The sequence below is a fragment of the Zalophus californianus genome, chromosome 1, assembly GCF_009762305.2.
Source record: "Zalophus californianus isolate mZalCal1 chromosome 1, mZalCal1.pri.v2, whole genome shotgun sequence".
Classification (NCBI taxonomy): Eukaryota; Metazoa; Chordata; class Mammalia; order Carnivora; family Otariidae; genus Zalophus; species Zalophus californianus.
In genome coordinates this window covers 106910477-106930073 of record NC_045595.1, presented here as the reverse complement: position 1 = coordinate 106930073, position 19597 = coordinate 106910477, and the positions used below count along the sequence as shown (strand labels likewise).

General features: G+C 36.7%; 1 protein-coding gene across 15 annotated transcripts in view; it reads right to left on the bottom strand.

Annotated features, from left to right (window-relative positions):
- Positions 1-19597, bottom strand: part of MBNL1 (muscleblind like splicing regulator 1) — a 201540-nt gene that overhangs the window by 148137 nt on the left and 33806 nt on the right. The gene's annotated exons all lie outside the window — the stretch shown is intronic.

Here is a 19597-nt window from a genome sequence, read left to right as displayed (position 1 = left end):
CAAGGGGGAAAGTGATTCCATCACAGAAACATTAAATATTAAGTGAGCAATTGGATTTGGGCAGCATGATGCACTTCGGAGGTACGAACGAAGCCGGAGGTTGGGGGCTGGGGGATCCCCTGTTGCCTGATGATCTATTAACTCTGCACTACTAGGAGACTGCTCCTTACAGGAGGGCATTTTTGCCTCTCACAACTTACTTTCTCTTTCAATCGAGATGGAAAAACTTTCAGAAAATGCTTAGTAGTTACAGAAACAAAAGTACAGTTTTTTTTTTCTTTTGAATGTTACCAACAAAGGAAACAAGGCTTTAATAACTCCAAAAGTTTTGCACTCCAAAAAAGCACTGGCACAATATAATAGTGTTTGATCACACTTACTTCTTCGAAGGCCAAATATGGCCAATTGGCATATGGTACATGTGGAACCATAATTTGGAAACTGGAATACAGGATATGAATATGTAAAAATAGAACCCAAACAGATCTATCTATGGATATCTAGCAGAATTCTTAAAAATTTCTTTAAGGATTAATACTGTCATTTTTTTTAAAGATTTTATTTACTTATTTGAGAGGGAGAAAGCACTAGAGAGAGAATGAGTAGGGGGCAGAGGGAGAGGGAGAAGCAGGCTCCCCACTGAGCAGGGAGCCTGACACAGGGCTCAATCCTAGGACCCTGGGATCATGACCTGAGCTGAAGGCAGACACTTAACTGAATGAGCCACCCAGGTGCCCGAATACTGTCATTCTTAATACTAATTAAAAACAAAACAAACAAACAAACAAACAAAAAACTAGCAGATACCAGGTTTGGGAAACACTGTAGTAAGACTACAACTTTTGAGAAAGGTTAAAAAGAACCAACTCAAGAAATATTTTTGTTTTCAAAACATTTTCTGGTCCTAACTCCTGATTATATAAAAACAAAGGCAAGTTGGTCATAAACTCTAAGATTCATCCACCTTCCTGACTCTGCTCTGCACTCAGGATTTCTCAACTACTCCAGGCCCTCAGCCTGTACCCATCTGTGTCCAACAACCTCTTCTGTCTTTCTTGCTAGAATCTTCAAGTGCCTCACCTGCAACCATTCACCTCCTTTGGAAGCCAGCTAAGATGTCACTTCCTCCAAGAAACTCCCAAGATGTGACTTTCTCCATCTCCATCCACCCATTTATTAATGAGATCTTTTCTGAATTATCTTTGCACCCCAGTATGGTCTGTTACTCACTTCTACATATGACCCACTAAATTATATGTCAGAAACAATGTCACTCGTCTCAGAACCCCAGGGCTCAGCACAGTGATGGAAAATTTACGGAGCTCCATAACTTCCGTAAATTAAATCATCGATTACTACATCTGGACTGGAATTACCTCTAGGGCAAGGAAATACACAAACACACATATGAACACACTCATATAAACACACATATAACATCACACATGAACCACACAAACACACGCTCAAACACATACACACACCCATACAACCCACCACTTCCTGTATAAATTACTATATTCCTGGGTCACACAGGCCCTCCCGCAGCCTAGGAATCCTCTTCCAGCCCTGGACAGCTCCCTCAGACATTCCCCATAGCAGCTTTTCTAAAACGTCAACACTTTCCAGCCCCTCCTTCCTCCTCCATATTCCTCCCGCTTGCAGCCTGCGATGATCTTCCAGGTCACAAGTATCTCACAGTCAAAAGAGTAGCCCTCAGACATGAACTCTCTCTCACCTCCCCACCATCTTTAAGCTTTCTTTCCGTATCTTTCATTTTCGTCTTCCAGTTTTGCCTTCGCTTGCACACTGTTAAGCGTCCACCTCGACTCGCTCCTTCTCAGAACATCTGTTCCCTTTACATTCCCTCTGTCTGTAAATGCCCTGCCTTGTCTACACGCTTTCTCTTAGCCCTCAACCTGCTGAAGTAGCTCTGGACTAGAGGAGGCGGCATGGCAGGAGGAAGGAGGCCCTGACTAGCTCCGCGTCCTTCCTGTCCCTAATGCTCTTCATCGGCTGTTCCAAGACAAATGTCTGAAGGGTCATCTACGCGTGCTGTTTTTCTGCTTCTTCAGTTTTGAATCTATATCAGTGTGACCTCCACAACTCATTACTTTACTGCTCAGCAATGGCCGTCGATGCTCTAATTCAAGCCAAATTCAAAGACTACGCTTGTCCTTATCTTTCCGTTTCTCCCATTGCTGCCCCTCTCGCATCCTCTCCCATAGGGAGGAGCTGCCAGGAGCTGGGAAGGTTCTTGGCATATGCCATGCCGGTGTAGGCTCCTGGGACTTGTCACATGCTGACCCTTTGTTTGGAGTGACACTCTTCTTCACCCCTTCAGCTTGGTAAATCCCTTCTTGTTTTAAGTTGCTATTCAGATATCACCTTCTCTCCACGGCTGGGCCAACTATGCTAAACATTATTCCATCTCAGAATACCCTCAGTATTTTATAGCTCTTTTGACCCCAAGGTTATAAATCCCCTGACAACAGGGTCTATCACCATTTTTTTTATCCCAGTTCCTGGAACATAACAGACGTTTTCAAAATATTTGATAAATGAATAAATTTTATTCAAACTCACAGGAATAAACATGTACATAAGATTGCATCCCCAAAGGCAAGGAAATAGCTCAGCATGATCTATGGGCGCCACACAGCATGAGAAAGGATAATGGTACCATTAGAAATATCTTCATTGGTCGGTGGTTATGTCTAAATACAACCACAAAATCAATATCTAGAGTTGATTATTTTTCCCCTCTGCCATGTTCCAGGCTTAATCTCACTCGGGCACAAAATATACTTTAATTAGTAAAGTGCTTGCAAATGGATACTTTGGACATTTTTATTTTCCATAGCACAGATACTCTATTCACTTCACAAAGGGTTACTGAAAAAATTATAGATACACACATATTTGTAAGTTTAATACTGTTTAATTGTAAAATATACACGCAAAGATGATAATCAAAATGTCTCCTCTAACTAGGCATAGAGACTGAGCAGTCAAAATGGACACCAACTTTTATGCATTGTTAGTGTAGCTGCACCTAGCAATGTGTATGCCAGTCCTTGATATGGGGCGCTGGGGTAATGAAAAGAGATTACATCTAAATTGCTGAGATCAGATTATTGTCTTATAACCTTTCTCTTTTTTCAAACAGAAGAACTTCAGAGAAGACTGGAACTCTTCATAATTGAGTGTTTTGGTAAATTAAGATTGAATAAGATTTGGATCAATACTGAATTCCCAAAACATTATTTCAGCTGGTAATGGATTTTTATTCTATAGATAGAGAAGGTGCTTAAAAGTGTGTGGGTAATTTCCACATTGTGAGAATTCTTGCAAACATATTTGCCCCCAAAATATATGTTGTTTGTAAATAATTATGAAGGAAATATTTCTACTTGAAAGATACTTACTAACAGCTAAATTGCTTCTGAAGTAAATTTCTTTTTTTTTAAAGATTTTATTTATTTATTTGAGAGAGAGAATGAGATAGAGAGAGAGAGCATGAGAGGGGGGGAGGGTCCAAGGGAGAAGCAGACTCACTGCTGAGCAGGGAGCCTGATGCGGGACTCGATCCAGGGACTCCAGGATCATGACCTGAGCCGAAGGCAGTCGCTTAACCAACTGAGCCACCCAGGCGCCCCTGAAGTAAATTTCTGACCTATACTTCAACATATTATAATAAACTTCCCTGCACCAAAAAAAGAAGAAAAAAAAAGGACTGGACCATTTAATAGTTTTACAGTAAGACTCAAACTTTTTAAAACTTACATAAAAACAAGCCCTCTTGCACCTATTGATCAAATTCCAAACACTAACCAAAGAGCTCCTCACATTACGTGATATGTTCTACAAATAAGCATGTTCTGCTGTAACAACCAAGATCCAATTCTTCCTTGAGTGATATTAGAAATAACATACATTTTCTACTTTAAGATACAAAGGGGGAAATAGAAAGGAAAAGAAGAAAATGTAAAGCTGGAGAGAAGGAAGCTAAGAAAAGAATCAAGGATAAAGTAAAAGAGTGCGGCAAATTACTAATAATGAGTCTCACAGCAACTAATATATATTAGCATCAAAGCTGACAGTGGATGGCTTCATATAAAAATCTATTTAAGGGATGCATACATACTGCATTAGAGGATAAAGAGGTGCTTGCAAGGTAGGAGACTGAAATTTTGTTTTGGAGAACTGGATGGCCTCTACGAGCAAGGTTAAATGTCGTAGTCATATACATGTAGTAATCATTTCAGTTCTTCTGAACCAAATATAGGGAGGTTGGTCCTCCTGCATCCCAGAGCAGTTAGCTGGGAATTTTTGGGACTTTTTTCATAAGCTTTTGATTTTGAAATAGCTTACATACTGAGGAAGTTAACAGAGTAATTATTTGAGGTTTTTTTTTTTTTTTTTTTAATTTACTAAGACAGCTTTAATCTAACTGGAAAAGAAAGCCAGCTTCTAATGTTTGATGGTGACAAGAAGAAGCCCCTTGCCCTAAACCATAACTTTTCCCCCAGGTTCACTGATGTCAAAAAGTCCATAATTAGCAATGCATGACTTTAGTGAATTAACTCACAGTACAATTTTGCCCAGGGCTTGCCCCAAATATTAACAGAGATTTCAGTATACAAACCAACTAAGCATTTCTGGAAGCTGTACAGCCATTTCTCTACTCATTAAGGTACTAAATACAGTAACAAGGCCGTTAGTTATTACATGGGAAAAACTGCAGTATGAATGGGTTAATGCAGTCTTCAGCAGGATTCAACTCTATATAACAAAAAGCTGAGATCAGTGTTTCTCAGCAAGGGGTAAGCACACTATGGGTAGCACCCATGGCCATTTTAAGTGATGCAGAAACAACATAATTTTAAGAGATGCATCAGAATGCAAAAACTAGCTCATCAAGCCTCTGATCACGTGGATACCATAGCTTAGAAAGAAGCTAACATTTAATAGAAGTAATTTAGAGAATAAGACTAATATACAAAAAAAAAAAAAAACCTAAGAATATATTGGCAAAATCATGAAGGAGATATGCAAATAACTGAAGTTTTAGGAACACTGCTGAGAAAAAAAGATAACTTTCAACCGCACATGCCGACTGTTAATGAGGCTGGCCAGTCTGACACATTGCTCTGTGTTAGGCTGACAAGCTGCTGCCAAGAAAAGGAAAGTTTGGTAACTGAAATAAGTCATCTATGGTCTGTCAAAGCACTCCTTTACAATTCGGGTAGGCTCAGTACCCTAATCATCAAGTGGTCCCTTACTAGAAGGATAAGGGAGGAGTGTTGGTTAAGAAATACACTATCGCCAAAGATAAGAATTCCAAAAGCAACTCACTAAACGTGCATGCACTCAATAGAAAATGATTATTGTCCCTTCCGTATTTATATTTAAGACCAAAGAAAACAGGAAGCCTCTACGCAATGATTAAAAAGTGAATTTTGAATGGTCTCCTGTATCAGGCAAAATAAAAAAAAAAAAAATTAAAAGCTTTAAGATCATTAGAAGATAAATATCACAGTGGCAGGCCGTACTTTTGTTCAGTGGCTCACTAGCTCTGTACCTAATTAGGTCTTCATCCCGTCCCTACTGCAAAGTTACCTTCCTGGAAGCTTTTCCAGCCACTGTCAAAGAGTATCCGGCCTTCTGTTCCTCTCAACACCAGCCCAGATTTGCCAGACCTTTACCTTGCTTTATTTTTCTTTAGAGCACTTGTTAGGATTGGGTGTAATATTATGTACTTATCTTACTATCTGCTTATCATCTACTTTGGCCATTAATATGTAAGCTCCATGAGAGCCGGCAGCTGTTAAGCTAATTCTCCACTAAACAAGCCAGCACCAGAACAGTGCCTGGTCCAGAGACAGCCAGCGATCTGTTTGTGGCGTGACTAAACATTTCTTAGTATATCTGAATACTAGTTTAAAAGTATTTTCTATAAGTTAAAAGGCCTGTTTGATACACTGGCAATGTTACCTTCAAAACTGAATGAAACCAGCATCCAACTCCACTCATTGGAAAGAGAGAGTGAGGCAGTGAAGTTAACACAGGACCGTATTTATATACCTCCTCAATTATGAAGTTGATGGAAGATTTTCTTATCCACAGAAGAATCTGAAATAGTTACATGTGGCTTTGCAAATTTAAAACATCTAAATAATTATCTGTGAATTTCTGACAGAATCAGTCTTCAGTTCTGGCAAAAGAAGGGAAATTTGCATTTTTTTTCTGATGATATTCAAACAGGCAGCCTTTTAACATTTCCGTCTATTCTACAAGAAAGTATAATGACATAATACTACAATGCCACTTTATCGTTCTTCAGGAAAAAACACTAAGCCTATTTAGTGTTTTGCCTACTCTACATATTACACAAAAAGTCATCTTGTTAGCCTTACGTAGTAATTTCTGATCTATCCATATCATTTAATATTTCAAAATAACAAACAGTTAGGAAATCAGAACACAAACAACAACAAAATTAACAATCCTGCTATGTGCTCAGGAGCTAAAATGGTAGGAAAAAACAAATCTCACCATCCTGGCAATTTTCAGGAAAATGGTACATTGACCCAAATGGAATCTACCAATGTGAAATTAGCATGACAAAACTGTGAATGCCAAAACACTGATATTGTTATTCCCAATGCAACGCCATAATTATAGACTTTGATTCTAAAGTTTACTCAAATGAGTTAATTTTATCTGGCATAGTAACGGGGGGCCAAAATCTTAGTTTTAAATTTTTCACATTTATATCCTTTGAATAACATCACCTACCTTCTTACAAGGTTGGTGGTACTTCAGCCTAACACATGTTTAAATGTGACTTTCATTGCATGAGAAATGGTAGCAAATTCATCTATGCCTCCCTAATATTGTTATTGCCCAACTCAAAAAGAACTATGAAGTGATTAATGAGAAAACTGAGGAAATATTCCCATGGCGCCTGTGCATCAGTGAAATCTGCTGCATGCGTACCTCTTTGTCCCACTGTCCTGACTTTCCTTCCAGGGCAGAAATCATTCTCACAACCAGTGGTCATTAAGGTCTTCTCCACAATTAACCTATGCCTGTTTTTCACTTGAGCAGACTCAACTAACTGAGCTAAATTATAAAGTCAACATGAGAAGAAATGACTACATATATACTACAGATACTGCATATATATATATGTATAGTATTTGTCTCTATGTGTGTGTATATATATGTATACATATATGTGTGTGTGTGTGTGTGTGTGTATGTATATACACAGAGAGAGAGAGCGCATGTGAGCAAGAGAGTACACCAAAAATAAAGGATATCTATTAGAACCAGATTTAATCATAGTTGTCACACTTTCCAGAATTTTTAAAATCTTAAGTGGCAATAGCTCTCAATATCTCAATATCAAGTATATCTAAGTACAAAAGCTTCATCTTAACAGATGAATCTTGAATTTCCAGATAGGTCTGATTTAAAACCTAACATAGTAACCTCAATCTGGGAAATTGCACTGACATTTCTATTGAAGATTGCCCAAAATATGTGTTGCTTAATTATTATTCATTATGAGAAAATTAAGTAAAATGTATGTTTATAGTTAACTAAAGAGATCTAAAATAATTATTCCTCAGAATATAATGAATGAAACCAATTATAAATATGGTATGGTATTACTTGAATGTATCCAATTTAATGAATTAGTGGACTTCTCATGACACAACACAGTCCATAAACAACTCCTTTCCATTTAATCAGCAAAACTCCCTATCATTTTACAAATGTACCTCTTACTGAAAACTTTACAAATACTCAAGCTATAAAGGTTTACTATTATCATTCTATGAATATTTCTATGGTCTATATTTGCCCTCAAAATTTACCTTTTTTCACAAATAAATTCAAGCATTCTCTTAATAATATACCAATGTTAGTGTAAGACTGGAATCACAGACCTGTACCTCTGAAACAAATAATACATTATACGTTAAAAAAAAAAAAGAAGAAGAAGAAGAAGATAGCAGGACGGGAAGAATGAAGGGGGGAAGCCAGAGGGGAAGACGAACCATGAGAGACGATGGACTCTGAGAAACAAACTGAGGGTTCTAGAGGGGAGAGGGGTGGGGGGATGGGCTAGCCTGGTGATGGGTATTAAAGAGGGCACATTCTGCGTGGAGCACTGGGTATTATGCACAAACAATGAATCACGGAAAGCTACATCAAAAACTAATGATGTACCGTATGGTGACTAATGTAACATAATAATAAAAAAAAGAATTTATTCCTAATAACAATAAAATATTACAATCTGTTTTACCTTGAGCTTTTAAAAAATTTTTAAATTTTTAAAATTTTTAAAAAAATCACAAATTCACATACACTCACATATAAATATAATTATATTTTCCCTAATTAATAGTGAGTCAAGACCCCCATTGTTTTTCCCTAATTTAAAGGAGGAAGGAAGGAAGGAAGGAAGGAAGATATGTAACAAAACAAGGTCATGCATTGACAACTCATATTTTCACTTCAGTGTAGCTTAAGTATACTTTGGAGAAGGTTCCACATAACTCACATACTCAGCTAGGTCTGAGATGTGCACAACAACAAATTACGCTCATATTATTGCAATTGCTATATTATAACTCAGAGCTTCAGAATGAATTTTGCAGAAGCCTAGATTTAAAAGCCGGTCCACGTTTCCTTAAAAGAGACAAGGAACAGGGAGGCATATTTAGTTCACGCCTATCTCAGTATTTCTTATAAGGCTTAACATACAAAATTTTTTTATTTGAATATAGTTGACATACAATGTTACATTTGTTTCAAATACACAACACAGTGATTTGACAAGTTTATATATTATGCTATGCTCACCAAAATGCGCCTACCATCTGTCACCATACAATGCTATTATAATATCACTGATTATATTCCCTATGCTGTGCCTTTTAGTCCCATGAATTATTTATTCCTTAACTGGAAACCTGTATTTCCCGCTCCCCTTTACCCATTTTGCCCATCCCCCACCCTTCTCCCCTCTAGCAACCATCAGTTTGTTCTCTGTATTTATAGGTCTGATTCTGCTTTTTGTTTGTTTATTCATTTGTTTTTTTAGATTCCACATATAAGTGAAATCATACGGTATTTGTCTTTCTCAGTCTGACTTATTTCACTCAGTGTAATAACCTCCCTCCAGGTCTATCCATGTTGCTGCAAATGGCAAAGTCTCATCCTTGTTTATGGCTGCATAATATTCCTGTGGGGGTGTGGGAGGGTGTGTGCGTGTAAATATACCAACTTTTTATAAAAAAGAGAAACACACTGAAATCTACAAGTCTGAAAACATAATATTAGCTGGAAAGATAATTTGTCTCCATGACACCTGCTTTTTTTTAGCTACATGTACATTGTTTAACACACCCTTGTGTTGCTCTATGTCCTTGAATTTCTAACATATTTAAAAAGTGAAATCTCGTTATAAATGCATCAAGCAATGCAGATGAGTCACTGGTTCACAGGAACTTTTTTGCAGACATACATGAAAATGTCATGTCTTCACAGAGCTCACATTCAGAAAGAGATGTCAAATAAAATAAAAACCCATCAAGTGGTGCAATTAGGACTATGAGAATAAAGGATTCTCATATTAGAATTGTAAAGGCTCAGGAGCAAATTAAAATTTGAACCAAATACTGTTATTTAATTTTTAAGCCTCTTTTCTCCCTCCAGACCTAGACTTCCACCCTTCCAGTGACTACAATAATCTAAATTATTTCAAAGTCAATTAACAATTTGCACTCTCAACTATGATTCTGCTTTTTTGGTGTACTGAGAAGTATGGTATAAATTATAAGGCTATTCTCTGTATAGAGATAAAAACTACTAAATAATGGAAGAGATAGTAAAGTATAAATTAAAATAGTGAACAAAAATCTCTAGCAAGTAATTTACATGAACTATATACATCAAGTCCACATCTTTTCTTTCTTCCTTTCATTGGTTTTAGACATCACTAAATAAATGCACTTTCAACTGTAATAAATTTAAACCATACAGAAGGGTTTTAATAAAATCCAGGTGAATCCCCCCCCGCCCCCACTCCACCACCAAATCAGACCCCCTATCATCCCAAAGGTAACCACTATTATTAGTATGGTATATACAGTCTTTATCTATGCATTCACATACACATACACACTCATACAGTTTATCATTCCTACAGAAATGATGGAAACATACTAATAAGCATATTGTTCTGAAGCTTGCTTTCCAGGATATATGATAATGACCTTTCCTTGTCAATACACATAGGTCAATGTAAATACTTTTTAACAACTATGTATTATCCCACTCTATGTCCATTTTTTTAATAGCAGCCACCTAAGTTAATGCTAATTTTTCACAAACAACGTTGCAATGTATGTATAAAACTATTCTTACATTTTGAGTGGTTTCAATAACATACTTACAACATAATGTATATGCATATATTAACTGTGAACATGCTTCCTACAAGAAAATGTTTACCAATATGTCCTTCCACCAACACCGAACACTGCTTTTCTATATTGCTAAATCTAGTCCTTTAAAAGATACAATCCCTATATCTAGATTGTAACTTTCAAAAAAAAAAAGATTACTTATAAATTTCTATTGTGGGACTAGGCCAAAGGTATGATGGGTCTTTTCTCCTACAAGCAGAACTTAAAGCCTTGTCTTTGTATTTTGCAAAATATTTTCAACCGTTAGCCCTCAGATGGCAGCTAATCAATGGAAACATTTGTAAAATCAGTTTTTCAACTCCCATTATTTCAAAATAAACCATTTCACTGTAAAACAATTTTAACGTGTGTGTGTGTGCGTGTGTGTACATATATAAAATTTGCTAAAGAACAAGGACTGGGAATCCAAATGAATGTCTGGGTTGACAGAGTATCAAAATGGACAATATATAGCTTACTATTCTTTTCTTACTAATAAAAACAAAATGTGTAGTTAACAGAGTCTGCAGGGCACGTTATATTTGGAAAATCACTGACAGCACACTGTCATATGATAAAGGGAATGCTTTTTTTACACATTATTTCTACAAATGTCAGAAAATATCCTGCTCCCCCCTCTCCGTGTTTAGACATGAATTGACTAAAGGAAATGGTTTTTGACAACTGCTATAAATAATGCAAGGCATTATCAAACTAGCTACGGCACAACAGAACTGTGGTGAACTCATGCAGGTCTACACACATTTTCTCATGTGGTAATTTCCCCTGAGGCTGGGAGTCCTCATGTAGTCACTTCTGACCCTGGAGTAGAGTACTTCCCTGAAGCGCCTTCCCTATCCAATTAAAACAACCAAGGTATTCTTGTAGGATTTTGCCAATAGACATATGTCCTGTTAGAAAATAAAACATTCTTCCCTCACTCTGCCTTCCTCAAACTCTTCCCCAGTTACTGAGTAACAGCTCACAGAATAAAGAGGTACCCATATAAGATGGCTCGTTGGCAAAACGTGGGCACGTTCAATGCCTTCATTTTTTTTCACAATGTGATTTTACCATGTTGTCAAGTGTAAATAACGCCTTGCTTCTCACGGGAGATCAAAGATTTTATTCTTAGGATTCTGTACTTTCCATAAGACTATACGTACTGAACACGCTATGAACAAACTAATATGGCAGCTGAGGTTTGGTTCCTTTGCTAAACAGAAAAAGAACACTCCTTTCTTAGTTGTTTTAATTACCCATAAGGTTCAGTGCATTCCAAAAAAGCTGTCACACATGTGGAAATCCAAAGAGCTGACTACACCCTTCTAATGAGACAGTGATTAAGGTTCTGTGTGTTTCTGTTGGCATCATGTGCACTTAAAAAGCAATGACCAGCTTTCCACGGCAAATCACAATGCACTGATAGTTGCTAATAAAATCAAACAACTGCCAACAGTTTATTAACAGCAACACTTTTTGTTCTGGGATACTGATGCTCTAGAAAGAGTCTTGGACTATCTGAATTAGTCACCTGGGGATGACTGCTAAAATATATATTTTCCTGAGACCTACACCTTAGTCCAGCTGAGGATAAAGACCAGGAATCTACATTTTAACTGAACTCCTCCAGGTTATTCTTAATCTCATTATGAATATTACTTCCACCAAAGATTGTTTATTATGTATCTACCAATAATTTCCTAAAAACTCAAAATATCTGTCCTGAAAAGTTGGATTGTTTGAGATTTGGTAACAAGCTTTTTTATTATATTCTATGAACTACTCTAGAAACTTGACCCACCTGCAAAATGTTATGCAAAATTCTGTTATATTCGCTTTTTAAAGTATTATTTTTAATCAGGCACCATACATGTTCCTCCCCATCATTCCTAAGATACTACTCACCATAGCATACTACTCATCATGTCTCAAACCACTTATATTCTAATCCTGTTCAATAGTCACTCCAAGTTAGCATGCAAAAGCTACTTAATGTATAAAAAAAAAATCTCCCCAGTATATCTGAATGAATACACTGGATAAATTTAAAGAGCAATCATATAGCACTCTTAAACTTCATATCATTCTATCATTTAAATGTCAAATAAACCAGTAGATATAAACACACACACACACACACTAAATTCTTTAAAGACAGTGATATTTAGATTCTTTACTTCTTCCTAATAATGAGAATAATTTATAATAGTAAAGTTATTTTGTAAAAAGATGAAAAAACAATTAAGCACCTATTCAATCACCACAATATAAGATCAACTGCTAATAGTATAGATAAAGGTTAAGTAAGAATTAATTTATGAATGGGTGTGTAGGTATCTATGTGTTTGTGTGTGTGTCTGTGTGTGTGTGTGTGTGTGTGTGTCCAAAGAATAAACAAAAACTTTTATAAGGGAATTATTCAAATCATGTTCTTTGTATACAACAAAAAACTAGCTCTTTATTTTTTATATTTATTTAAAATCAATTAACGTATAGTGTATTATTAGTTTCAGAGGTAGAGTTCAGTGAGTCATCAATCTTATATAACACCCAGTGCTCATTATTTCACATGCCCTCCTTAATGTCCATCACCCCACCCCTCCACCCCTCTCCCCTCCAGCAACCCTCAGTTTGTTTCCAATAATGAAGAGTCTCTTCTGGTTTGTCTCCCTCTCTGATTTCATCTTGTTTTATTTTTCCCTCCCTTCCCCTATGAGCCTCTGTTTTGTTTCTTAAATTCCACATATGAGTGAAATCGTATGCTAATTGTCTTTCTCTGATAGACTTATTTCCTAGCTCTTCATTTAAATTGAAGTAAAAACTGTGTTAAAGTTAAGAGGGGGGAAAAGAAATTACTTAATCTTCTTGCAATGGTGAACCACTTTATTATGGATAAAACTACAAGCTATGTTCACTACTTTATTAAGTAACATACCCTTGAAGAGATGAACTTTTGAGAAGTTGGCTTATGCTACATTTCTTTTTTGCGTTTATATATAAAATCTGCAAGTTGTTCATCTGATTCTTTAATAGCAAGTTTCTACTGGAGGAGCTAAGTAGAAAAATTTACTTTCCCCCCCAGAACTCATACATTCTATGATTGTACAAAACAGCAAATAGTATTTTATATATTGGCATATAAATTTATTTTTATCTGATTTTTGCCATTTGATCCTCACAATTCTAAGAGATGGTTATATTATCTTGCCCATTTGTGAACAAATAAATGGGGGCTTGTACGATTTGACTGACTCACCAAAGTCCCCTAAGCTAACTAAATGGAAGAATCAGGATCCCAAATCAGGTCTTCTGTTTCCAGGTTTAACATTTCATTCACAACACCTGCTGGCAATTTAACACCAAGCTTTACGGAAATGACAACGACTGTAAATACAATAGGAACAGAGAGATTGGGGCTGGAGTGGGATATGGTACAGCGGCCACAATTGTATCACCTGGGGTTTGTGCTGAGATTTAAGTGGAAGAGAAAGGCTCGCAGCATATAGATTCTGAAGGAGGTCAGACGATCCCTTACAGAGTTGAGAGATGGATGCTATTGTCCTTGTATGTCCATGGGGTATGCACTAGACACTAATAATGTACACTTAGGGATGTGAAAATTACACACCACATCTATCAGCTTCTTAAGACTGTTAATCAATTTTAATCTAGTAATTAATTAATAATTAATGAATGGGTGTGTAGGTATACACACCCATTCATTAATTAATACATTACAGGATTGTAAATATTCAGTAACTGATTTAAAGATTAATTGTTGAGGAAGAGGTCTTTGGGCATGATTTTACTTTCATTTGTCTGCCCTCTGAGCAAGAAGAGCCTACATTTTCTTCAGAGCTTTCATTACAGGAGCTTAAAATGTATCAGCAGAAACCTTCCCTATACGTAAAATGAAGTACTGCTCTGAAAGTATAAAACTGAATATGTGCTAAGCCAGTCTGCACATAATAAGGCTGATCTATATCAACTACTAAAACAGTGTTTGAAAAGCAGTGAAGGGGATAGAATAACTGTCTAAAACACTTCTAAAGCCATGTAGAGTCAGATAGATCTTTTGACAGCTGTTAAAACCATAGAAAAGGATACCAGAGAGCGAGCACTGAGGGTCTGAAATGGCATAAATGATATTTTTCTTTTACATGTAACAAACCTGTTCTGTATTATATTATTTACCTTATGGCACAGAGAAATGGTAAATATTAAGTTGCTTTCTGATATGAAGGCACACAGTCAAAATCAAAAAATCGCTCATTTATTTTTTTATTCATTTATTTATTTTTAGTTCTCTTTTTTCCTTCTCTACTCTCCTGAAAAAATATTTTCCTAAAATAAATCTAAATATATCCAACACATACAATAACCTTGTTAAATGAATAAATATGTTCATCAAAAATAAACAATACACAGATAAAATTATATTTATGTCTTGATTATATAAACAGTTTATTGATGGCCCTTTATATGTAACCTAGACACAGGGGGAGTACATGGATCCAGCTGTGAAGAGTTAACTGCTTAATGGGGAACATAAAACAAACACACAAATAACTGTACATAGAAAAAGAAAGTGAGATGTACACAACGGAGATAATAAAGCCTGGTGAGTTAAAGGAGAGAGAAGTCGGGGTGGTTTCATGATGGATAAGACATCTAGGATGGAAAGAAAGGAGGACGAGTCTCATTTGGTTAGAGACAAAAAGGAATGGCAACCCAGACGGAAGGAATACAGTGAGCAAAGACAGGGGTATGGGAGAGCACATAACAAGAGCCCTGGGGGAACTGGTCCATACGGAACACCCACATGCAACGGGGCTGGCGGGAAATAAAGCTGCGTTTGGGGACTGGAACCAAATCAATAAGGGCCTTGAAGGCCAGGCTGAAGAATCTGGCCTTCACTTCTTAATTGGAATTCATCCATTCGAAGATTTCACCCAAGGACAGAGTCAGAATATTTAACTAAACACCCGACAGGCTAAGAAGAAGACTGTACATGGGATATGAAGAGATTCTATTTAGTAAACTCGGGATTTTTCTACTTCCTAAAGCTTTTGCTTTGGTTGCCAGAAAGCTGAGAGATAAATTTAGTGCTCGATTTCATCTCGAGTACTTGTTTCATCTCTTTTCCCTCTAATTGATTTGTTATGTCTCTTTTTTACAGTCCTATTTTATGTGCACTTTACTGTTGTAAGCCGACTCACATCTTTTTTGATGAAGCATACATCATACATAAATAAAATGAAAGTAACGTTTGTCCTGGTACAAGGTAAAGCTGTAGGTGCAATATTTAAAAGTTTCAGAAGAAAAAAGAGAAGTTAGAATTCACCATCAAATAAAGCACACTCCTCTAAAAATATTTCAGTGAAAGGTGGTCACACTGGATTAGGGGACCTCCGGTTACTGCAGTGGACAGCTGCTCTAAAATCTACAACTGCTGGGTTCGGCAACCTATTTTTTTTTTTTTTTTTGGCCTGGCTGTCCAGTTTGACCTTCCGTGTGAATCAGTGTTCCTACTAGATGCCAAAACGACCTTCCGAAACTTACAAGGCTTCCAAGGCTACAGAGATTTTCAGCTGTATCAGCCCTGGCTGTCACAGCATTCTGCATGAGACTGAGTGGCAAACTGGAGCCTCCTGTACCAGCCTGACCTTTTAAACTCACAATATTGCGCTGCCACTCAAAATTGAGTTTTCTCTTTCTGCATTATTTTGTGATGCCATTTCTCTTGCATAATTGTAAAAGAGTATTCTAAGCATACAGTGGTACTTCTCTTTATGTGAAAATAAAATACTTCCCTTATACATAGGAAACCTAACATGGATAGAGGTTTCATTTATTTTATTTCAAATAAATATTTATTGACATCTATAAATAATATTTTAATCACTTGTCAAGATTATTTAAATTTTGAGGCAGTAATATGTCACTATTTCTGCAATGGTCAATATGAAATTTGAGAGATGTCTAAATTTTATAATTACACTTTTGTAATTACATCTGCTTATGCTAACCATTATGTATTCAATGCCTAGCACAGTGCCTAGAATATAAAAGAACCCAAATTAATATTTAAGTGAACGTTGCAGAATCTGCACATTTGATTATACTTCATTTATCACAGAACTATTGGACTGAAATATAGTGCTTCGTTTTCTTGCCAAAAAATTAGTATATTAGCATGGAATATTCCTCTTAAAAAATATGCCTGAGAATTCTTGGTCATAAAGGGAAAATATTTTTCAAATCCCTGAGTGTCAGGTCATTTGTAAACAAAAAACTGTTGCTGTATGAATTGGTTAGAGTTGAACACCAATGGAAGAAAAGAGCAATGGAGATCAGATTCTTAATAGTCTCTATCAATTGTTTGATCTCAAGCCTTAAAAACTATTGGGGAGTGATGGTGTATTCAAACTGATGCTTGTCTATCAGAGTATTTTCATTTTATTTCCACACAGGGTTTATATTTTCACAAGTCCTATTCTGCCAGTGCAGAGAACCACAAAATGGTGTTAAATAAGTATTTCAGAGCAAATTCCTTAACATTAGTTGGTGAACGTATTCTTTAGCTATTTTTAAGTGTAACTCATGGACTACTTCATAATCCTTTACGGAATATACCTGGATGGATGGGTGGATCAAGAGACATATATGCACACAAGACACACACCTGCACATGCTCTAATTACCCTGCTAGGGATGTGAGGGGAAAGTGAGAAAGTTTAATCAGAAATCTTCAAGTCAACGTCAGTTCTCAATAACATTGTTTTATTATTTTAATGTTGGCAAAAGATTTCTATATTTTATTGATGAGAGAAATGAACTGAATTCTCTAATGCCTTCATTAATACAGCTGAATAAATTAGAAGCGCATTTGCAATACTCTTTTTGGGCTCAAGACACTTCTTAAACTGTGCCACTTAAAGCCATCCAACTGAGCAATTGGCAGAGTGCTATGTCATTCAGAAGTGACATCAGAAACTTCACAGGTGGCAAAGATTTTGAGTCTAAAAGTAGATTTTGCTGATCTTAGTGAGTGCCAGGGCAGAGGGTATTAGGTGTGAGTAGAACTAATACTATGCAAACCACACAGGCACTGTAGACCATTTGATCAAGCTCTTCTTTCCAAGCCACGAAAATGCAGAGTCTACTTCATCATCTCTGCTGTTTTATGACCACAATGCTTCAAAACCCATCTCTCACATCTTCCCTTCTTCATTTAGTCTTTTCAGAGCTAACTTGTATTCGGTCTCAAATCAACACTACTGTCAGTATTTGTGTACTTAATTCACACCAGACTGATGGAAACAAACAAACAGCAAAACCACTGGGTTAGGATCTCGGCACTCCCAGTACTGTGCTACGTGACCCCTGGGCAAATTACCTGACCTTAACCTTGCCAAGCCTCCATTTTCTCACCTGTGAACTAGAGAGAGGGCTGGCACCACAGAAATCTCAAAGCACTGTATAAGAACCATATATGGTCACATATGGAAAAGAATAAGTGCCTACCAAGTAAGTTGCTATTTTTACAATTATTACGATTGCTAACGGGCTGGTCCTTTTGTGGTTTGGGTTGTTTTCATTATTTCACTAAAAATGGACCTTTTTCTTTAGGCTATAAACTTCAGAAAAGCAGAAGGTATATCCTTAAGTTCTCTTGAAAGTTTCAGTCAAAATCTTATTGTGAAGCTTTTTATGCAGTGGGCTTTAAAGAAGTGTTTAGGATTAAAAATGAATAATGGTAAGCAATAAAATAAAAATTCTGAGTCTTCTAACTGAGACTGCAGCTTAAATCCTGGAAATGAGGGACGAACACTTCCCAGCTGAATGGGGTCTTACAGAATACGCACAGTTGCACTTTTACCATCTCAAAGTTTGGAAGCTAGCCTACAAAATACAGCTTTATTTCCTGCTCACAAAGAAAAAGCTGGAGGAAAAAGCATAGTGTGCATATCTAAAACCCTTTGTCATTAAAGTTAAATACAACACACCTCTCTCTTACAGATTCTTCTCTTCTGTTAACATTCAGACTGTCAATTCGGAGTGATTTAATCTCCTCATTAAGGAGTTCGCACAAAAAAGCTTCGGATGAATTATGCGTCCCCACCTTTCTCCCACAGTGCCAACATCAGAAATAAAGGATCTTTTCCGTCTAATCTAGGATGACACTACATTTGGGTCATGCTTATTTATCGAACACTTAAACAGAAAAATAAGCGGTTTAAATATGAAATCAGATCATTAAAATAAAGCGTGGGTTGGCTTTGTCTTTTTTCCAGTATACAGAGCGTGTAAAGAGTTAATGTGTCTACTGGATGGTTTTAGGCAAATTCCACACTCTGCCCACAAGCAGCCTATTCCTGGCTCCTGTGCCCACTTTGTTTTGCCCGTACATAACTTGTGAATGTTTCTATCACTACACTGGAGACTACTGTGAGAACAGGGCATATCTTACCTCTTTACTCTGAAGGACAGAGCATGACAGGTGGCACATGGACACCACACTCAATCGACATTTGCTAAATAAGAGGGCTTTCCTTTGAGGCCAAAAGCAATGGCATGAGTCTTCCATTTTTCCTTCTCTAGACATTATATAATTTTATTTGGTATGTGTTCTAAATAGCTCTATGAAGAGAGGAATTTGTTAGCAAAGTGACATGTTTCCAACAGAGCAAGTCGTCAATTAACAGTTTATCTCTTCAAATTGTAAGCTATGCCACACAGTAGCTGAGAACACAGACTGGTGTGTGAATATGACAGAACATGAAAGCATAAAATAACCACATGAGGAAGATAAATGAATTTAGCACGCATTCTGGAGTTACCCTCATCACTTCTTGGTGAAAATTTTATAGCATCACATTATTGGTGTGAAAGTACATTACCTTCTGGAACTTCACAAAGCTTCCTCTGAGAGCCTCCCAAATGCAATGCTGTAAGAGGTCACAGGAATGCAAGCCCTTCCCCTATCTGCTGAAGACAGGAGGCCTAGTGGGTTTGGTTTGGTTTGGCTTATAAATCTTAGATTATAAGCATCTGTCAAACTCTATGCCAGCGTCGAAGCAAAAAGATGAAATTTTATTTGT